We start from the raw sequence: 7,938 nt of genomic DNA, 5'->3' as shown, positions 1-7,938 counted from the left end.
TTAAGGTATAACTTTCTGGGGAAGGGGTGGGGGGAGATATTAGCAATGAAAGGGCTATAAAAACAAATGCCACCTCTAAAAATTTTTTAAAGGGAAAAGTAAAAAAACCCCCAAAACTATAGGTTTATGGACATCTCACCTTATTGGGTCTAAATGGGAACTGAAGACTATGACTATTCTCTCTCTCTCTCTCTCTCTCTCTCTCTCTCTCTCTCTCTCTCTCTCTCGATGGCTTTATTCCCTTAACTTATAATATGATTACTAGCTGCATTTTTTTTTCTTGTGCTTAAAGATTTACACAGGGGGCAGCTAGGTAATGCAGTGGATAGAGCATGAACTTGGAGTCAGGAGGACCTGAGTTCAAATATGACCTCAGACACTAAATATTTAACTGTGTGACCTTGGGCAAGTCACTTAACTCCATTGCCTTAAAAAAACAAAAAGAAAGAAAGAAATGATGAGCAGGTGAATATAGGTTAGAATCACTTTTTTCAAGTTTAAGAATGGAATGCCTCAATTTCTTTCTTTTGCAACAACTTCTCTGTTATTGAAGAAACCAGACAACCTTGCATGAAAAAATGTAGAGTGAAATGAGTAGAACCAAGAGAACATTGTATACAATAATAGCAATATTGTTCAAAGGGTACTATGAATGATGAATATTCTGAGTAATATGATCATTCAAATCATTTATAAAGGACTTATGAAGGGAAATGCTATCTACCTCCAGAGAAAGAACTGATATATGGAAGTATGGATCCATATAGTTGTGTATATATATATATGTACATATATATGTATATATATATATATATATATATGTGTGTGTATATATGTATGCTTATATGTCTATATGCAGATATGCAGGTATATATCTGCACAAACAGGAAAATATTTTTGCATACATGTGCTCACATGTATATATATATGCATGCATACATACTCATATACACATGAATATCTATAATGTTGGTCTTCTCTAATGTGGGGTTGGGAGGAATGAAGGGAGGCAACTTGGAACTCAAAATGTAACAAAAATAAATTAATTTTACAAAGAGATTTATATGTATCTTTTATTTGAACCTCACAATAATCCTGTGACTTAAGGGCTAAGGATTTTACTATAATTCCCATTTTATAGGTGGAAAAATAGGCCCGGTGAGGGTCAAGGACCTTGCTTATTATCACATAGTTAATAAGTGTCAGAGACAGTATTTAAAACTGCATCTTCCTGGCTTCAAATCCAGTAGACTATCATAATGCTTTACTCATGCAACAGTCAAGATCCTCAGAGAGTGAGACTCTCTGTTATGATGATGTTATTCCCTTTGGGAAGCATTCCCAATTCTCCATGATTTTGTAAACAGTCGTGAAACCTAGGATGAATTACATGATGGGAAAGCAGAGAATGCAGTCATGAAAAGGTTCTTCAGAGGGAGTAGCCCTTTTACTATGCTTTTCCACCAATTGCTTACAGGCTTTGCTTCTTGGTTTTCACATTAACGTCTAAACTTAAACCACAGATGGAAGGTCTTTACTTAGCATCTCTTCTTACCCAGACCCCTAAATGGGTTGGCCCCAGGCCCAGTCCTTTCCACTTCCTGTTGTGTGTGTTCTGTTGGCAAAGATCGTTTAGTCCAGGATGTAAAAGACTGAACTGAGTCCAAAAGTAAAGTGTTGAAAACACTTGTAGCAAAGCTACATTTATGAACTTCTATCACCCAGCCTAAGGGTGAATATAGGTCAGAATCACTTTTTCAAGTCTAAGAATGCAATGCCTCAATTTCTTTCTTTCTTTAACAACTTCTTTGTCATTGAAGAAACCTGACAAGATGGTCCAACTCTGATATTCCATAAACTTAAAACCTTTGAAATTTAATTCAGAAATTTCATTAGTGGCGCACCGGCCGCGGTGACGGGAAGGCGGCGGCTCCGCCCCAGCCTCCCACTCCCGCTCTCAGACCCGGCCGCGGAGCCCGGGGCCACGGAGGCGGCCGAGGTGGAGTTCCTGGCCGAGAAGGAGCCGGTCACCATCATCCCCAACTTCAGCCTGGACAAGATCTACCTCATCGGGGGAGATCTGGGACCTTTCAATCCCGGCTTACCCGTGGAGGTGCCCCTCTGGCTGGCAATGAACCTCAAACAGAGACAGAAGTGTCGAGTGGTTCCTCCCGAATGGATGGATGTCGAAAAATTAGAAGAGATGCGAGATCAAGAGAGAAAAGAGGAATCATTTACCCCCATTAGTCCTTACTTCACGGAACTGACCACGTTGCTGTTAAATCATACTTTGAATAACATTGCCAAGGCAGATGAGATCCGGACTCTGATATAGGACATGTGGGATACTCGAATAGCTAAACTCCGGTTATCTGCAGACAGTTTTGCCAAACAGCAGGAAGCACATGCCAAGCTGGCTAACCTGACCTTGGTGGAGATCAACACTACTGGAGCATTTCTCACACAAGCCCTAAATCATATGTACAAACTCCACACAAACCTTCATCCTACAGAGAGTGCTGTCTCAGGACTTTTAGAGAAAAATGCTGAAGCAAGACAGACCTCCTTACGTTCTGTAAGGCTGAGGGTAGGCAGCGAAAAGGAGGCTAGTTTGGTACTTGCCCAGTTTTCAGGAATGAACTTCCAAGGTGACTGGGAAGTTCTCAAAATGTCAAAAGCTCCTATAGGTGACAAAGCGCAGTATTAGTAAGAGAAGCAACAGGTGTGAGACTGAATGTCAATCACCCAGCCTCCCTCACTTTCAGAGCGTGTCTTTGGGCCCACATCTATCTCCGTATCCTTGGCTGCAAAACAATTGTCTTTTCCCTGGCAGATTCCATCCACCCCTCTCCTAACCTCTCAGTCCATTCTACTGAGATGAATGATAGTCCAGAGTTTAGATATTGTTGGTTGAAGGTTTGGGGGATTTACCCTTCCTTACCAGCAGGATGTTGTTTTTCAACATATATTGCCATAAGACACTGGTGACACATTTATGAAGATGTGATTTAGAACTTAATTCTATCTACTCTGTTTCATTTTCCAGTGGCCTAACATCATCTTAATGATTTTTATTGTTGTTAGACTTAGAAAGATGACACATTGCTACAGCCTTATCAATGGGTTCTGATGCTAATGTATCATGGTTTGCTTAGACTCTTTCTTGTAAAACATATAGACTGAATCAACTCCAGAAATGATGGAATGGTTTGGGTCTTTTTTGCCCAGTATTGCAGATAACAGTAAATAGTCACCTGGCTGTTGTATTAAAATGGTTGAAAGAGCTAAACAATCATTTCATCATTAGGTCATTTTAAAGGCTAAAAAGAATTGCACACAAAACACTTGGTCATTTATTTGCCAATAAACTTATAATGTCTCCCCCCCCCCCAAAAAAAAGAAGTTCATTAGTGACTTCACACAAAATATCAAACAACAAGCATTAAGTGCATAATAGGCATTGAACTCTACATTGAAGAGACCTAAGACAAAAGTGAGACCCTACCCTTAAGAAGTTTTAGGAAGTTTTCTTGGCAAAGATTATGGAGTGGTTTGCCATTTCCCTCTCCAGCTCATTTTACACATGAGGAAACTGAGGCAAACAGGGTTAAGTGACTTGCTCAGGGTCATACAAGCTAGCATGTGCCTGGGGTTCAGTTTGAACTCAAGAAGATGAGTCTTCCTGATTCCAAGTCCAGGGCTCTATCCACTGCTCCACCTAGCTACCCATATAGAATATACATACACAGTAAATATAAGATGTTTTATGGGGAGGCTTTAGTGGAGATCAGGGGATCATGAAAGTTTTTAGCAAGGAAATGACATTTTTTTTAAAAGTCAAGTCAATAAATATTTATTAAGCATGGCTAATTTGGACACTTCCTCAAAAATGGAACGAACTTCTGGGAGGAATTTACCAATTCATAAAGGGGACCATAGGAGTTGGAGAAGAAGGAAGTTAAAACATAATGGCAAAGTCTAGAGACTTTTAATAATTATAGCTTTGAAGAAATCTAGGAATACTAAGAGATGGAAGTGAGGAAAAAGAACATTTCTAGGCTTGGAAATAGTCTATTCTCTCCTCCCTTCACCTGATCCCTTGCTATGCTCTCTCTGGGTGGGATAGCTAAGATTCTAGGATTAACTATTTGGGGGGAGTATGGGTCTCTTGTTAGAAGAACCAAACAACATAGGAGGGATCCCTTTCCTATATTTATTATACAAAATTTTACAGGAAAGTTTTACTAGAGCCCAATACAACAGTCATTTGGCCTACTGAGTCCAAGAACTCTTGAATGTTAAACTTGAAGAATCTTTAGAGATCAACTCCCTGTTTAACATAACAGATGAAGACACTTAAGATCAGAGAGAGGAAATTGGCTTGTCCATACCATACAGCTTGTTAGTGGGAGAGTTGAAACGAGAACCCATCATTAGTAGTTTATTGAAAACACTCCCCTCCTTGTTTGTACTTAGCACTTTAATAGAACTTTGAGAAACACAGATTTTTGGTCCTCACCCTCAAAAATCTCATGAGTACACAATCATTATCTTTCCAATACCATATAGACTTTATTCTTTGTTTCCTATAAGATCATCCTTCTACTGATAGTTCCTGAATATCATGTGAGCTAATTGTATATGTAGGGATGAATGAATGAAAAAATATTTATTGAAGGTTATATGTTAAACATTTCTTAAATGCTAGAAATAAAAATAGAAAAATCAAAATTGTCTCTGTTGCCAAGGAGATAACCCTCTAAATGCTGGAGAAAACATATAAAATAAAGTTCAGTTATCAGATAACCAGAAAGACTAAGAAGTCCTAAGGGATCAGAAGCAGAGGGGATAATAAAGTCCAAGTTAAATCAATGGATCAGAAAATAGTGTCAGGGCTGTGGCTCCAGGATCATACATTTGGAGCAAGAAAGAACCTGAAAGGTCATCTACTTCAGCCCCCTCATTTTTTTTGGATGTAGAAACTGATGTCTGGGAGAAAATGACTTGTCCAAGATCACATAGAGTAGTAAGTGACAGAGTCAGAATTTGAAATAATATTCTTTGTTGTCAGATCCAGTAACAGCAGATCTGGGTTTGAAACCCAGACTTTCTGACTTCAAATTCAGTGTCCTTTCCATTGCTTCCATGCCATGAAGTAACTCATTGCTTCCAAATATCATTCATAATGACCTTTCAAATAATTTAAAAACATGATTCAGAACCACATATCACATCCTATGTTTTGTAGAATGAGAAACTGATACAAGAGAAGAATGTTCAAAGTCACCAGAATGCCATTGGCAGACTATGGGAACTGATACTGATGATTGCACCTGTAGCTTCATTGCCTTAGTCTTGTTACAGGGGTATAACTGCCATTTTTTGAAAGCCCTAGAGAAATGCACTCTCTGTGTGTTCACCTTATCTTTTCCTTCTATGGGGTTCTTTATAACTCCTGTGCTGTTAGAGGGAGGATCCCTTTAAAAAAAATGGGTTGGGGGCGGCTAGGTGGCACAATGAATAGAGCACCAGTCTTGGAGTCAGGAGTACCTGGGTTCAGGTCTGATTTCAGACACTTAATAATTACCTAGCCGTGTGGTCTTGGACAAGCCACTTAACCCCATTGCCTTGAAAAATCTGAAAAAAATGGGGGGATTCTCATTCTTCAGCAGAAAGATGATGAGTACTCTAGCTTAAGATGTCTCTAGCACAGGTCCTGGAGTCAGGAGTACCTGGGTTCAAATCTGGTCTCAGACACTTAATAATTACCTAGCTGTGTGGCCTTGGGCAAGCCACTTAACCCCATTGCCTTGTAAAAACTAAAAAAAAAAAAAGATGTCTCTAGACCACAAATGCACAGTTGGTGAGACACAGCTTTTTTCTGTTGTTGGGTATATACCAGAACTATCTGGAAGACAGTGGAATCAGGGAGTCATGTTGAAAGGCTATTGAGGGTGTTAGTTTGCACATATTGTGTTGTCAGTGAGGACCTGAAGTAGGATAGTGACCACGGGAAGAGAAGAAATGTAGCGAAGGTAAAATCAATAGGCCTTAATGACCTTGTATGTAAGAGGTAAAGGAGAGGAAACAGTCAAAAATAAACCCAAAATTGTAAATATGTGTGACTAAGCAGATGGTTTTGCTGCAAACAGAAATAGCAGAGTCAGAGTATAAACAAGTTTTGGGAGAAATATAACTTGTTTGTTTAATAAACCTGGAGTAATGGAAAGAGACCTGTCATACTTATTGTACCTGGGGATGTAACTGTGAGCAAATTAAGGAAAATGAAGACTGAAAAAAAGAGATGGAGCACCCAGATTTAAATCCTGTTTCTGGCACTATCTTTTTGATTTAGGCAAGTCCCTTAACCTCTGTGGGCTTTATTGGTTTCATCTGTATAATGAGAGGGTTGGATTACATGTCCTTTCACATCTCTTTGCAGGAGCAAATCTATGAGTTAATGAGAAAAGACCATTGAAATAGTTTCCATAGTGTGGTGGGGTTACAAAACAGGTAGTAAAGATTTAAGAATTCAGTGTGTTGGAAGGAAGTTGGAGCAACTACAGATATATTCTAAATGATTAATTATGACCTTAATATTGAATATCATTACAACTATTTAAAAGTTGTATTTAATACAACTATTAAAATTCCAAAGCATAACATTTTATAACAACTTTTCAATCATTTATCTGGGTCTCCAACAATGAAAGCATTGTCCATTAATTTCCTTTTATTTTTCCTCTTCTGTGTAAGCATATATCCTGCTTTTTAATTTTATATTATTTAATAAAAGCATCTTCACATTTCTATATATTCCTCATACTTGTCACCCTTGATTCAGAGAAAAATAAAGCATCTAGGTATTATAATGAATAGAAGTGCTGGACTTGGAGTCAGAAAACCCTGAGTTAGAATTTAGTCTTAGAGAGACACATAAAAGTTGTGTAGCCCTTCAGCAAGTCATTCAGCCTCACTTTCCTTGTCTGTCAAATGGGGATAGGACTTTCCTCAAAAGGATTGTTGTGAAGGTCAAATGAGATGGCATATATAAAGTGCTTTTGCACTCTATAAATATTACTACAACATTGTATATGGTAATTACACATGCCACAACAATATTAATATAAAATTATTATAATCCATATTATTAATTGCATTATAATCTTTCATTACATGTATGTGCCAAAATTTGTTTAGCTATTCTACTGCATTTTTTGGTTTCTTCCCTTTTTTGTCTTTATAAATAATGACTTTGAACAAAGTTTTAAAAAATTATAATTGTCTTTATAACAATTTGAGGTTATATTTCTAAACAGGTTTGACCACGAAACAGAGTGAAATTATGTCATAGGCTAGAAGACTTAGGGAAAGGCATTGGAGTAGGAAATTGTGAGGATGTTCATAGGAAGAGGAAAATGAATCAGTGGAGATGGAGACTGAAGCTCCATGAAAGAGAGAGGATGGTTACTAGAGTGAAGGCTCAGATAAAAGTATTAATCTTAACCTTAATGAGGAGTAAGAGCCTCCTGTGAAGAGGAAAAGAGATAAGGACTAGTCTGAGATATTTTAAGCAATGGGATTTGATGGCAGGTAACCTCAATCTCAGGGAAGTAAGATTTTATGTTTTCTTCTGTAAGGTCGTACATAGCGTGAGGGAAGAAGTAAAGAAATAAGATTCTATGTTATCTTCTGTGAGGTCATACATAGTATGGGGGAAGAAGTAATGAAGATTTGGAATAAACATTGGTTTAAAAAAAGGCAGTAAGAGTAAAGTCAACTGTTGAATAGCAGCAAGGATCCAGGTGAATTATATAAAGCAATGGGTGATCTTAGCTCAGTTTTGTGATTTTTCTCTGTTCATGCTCAACATCTTTGGAGAAAGAAGAAATTGTATGATGCAAGTTAATGCACAGGTAAAAAGTAATGATGATGTTT

General features: G+C 37.9%; 1 pseudogene; it reads left to right on the top strand.

Annotated features, from left to right (window-relative positions):
- The first annotated feature begins 457 nt into the window (after positions 1–457).
- Positions 458–2,887, top strand: LOC141511957 (DNA replication complex GINS protein PSF2 pseudogene; annotated as a pseudogene).
- The last annotated feature ends 5,051 nt before the right edge of the window (positions 2,888–7,938 follow it).

This window comes from Macrotis lagotis, chromosome 2 (assembly GCF_037893015.1).
Source record: "Macrotis lagotis isolate mMagLag1 chromosome 2, bilby.v1.9.chrom.fasta, whole genome shotgun sequence".
In the NCBI taxonomy this organism is placed as follows: domain Eukaryota; kingdom Metazoa; phylum Chordata; class Mammalia; order Peramelemorphia; family Peramelidae; genus Macrotis; species Macrotis lagotis.
This window is presented reverse-complemented; position numbering and strand designations above follow the sequence as displayed.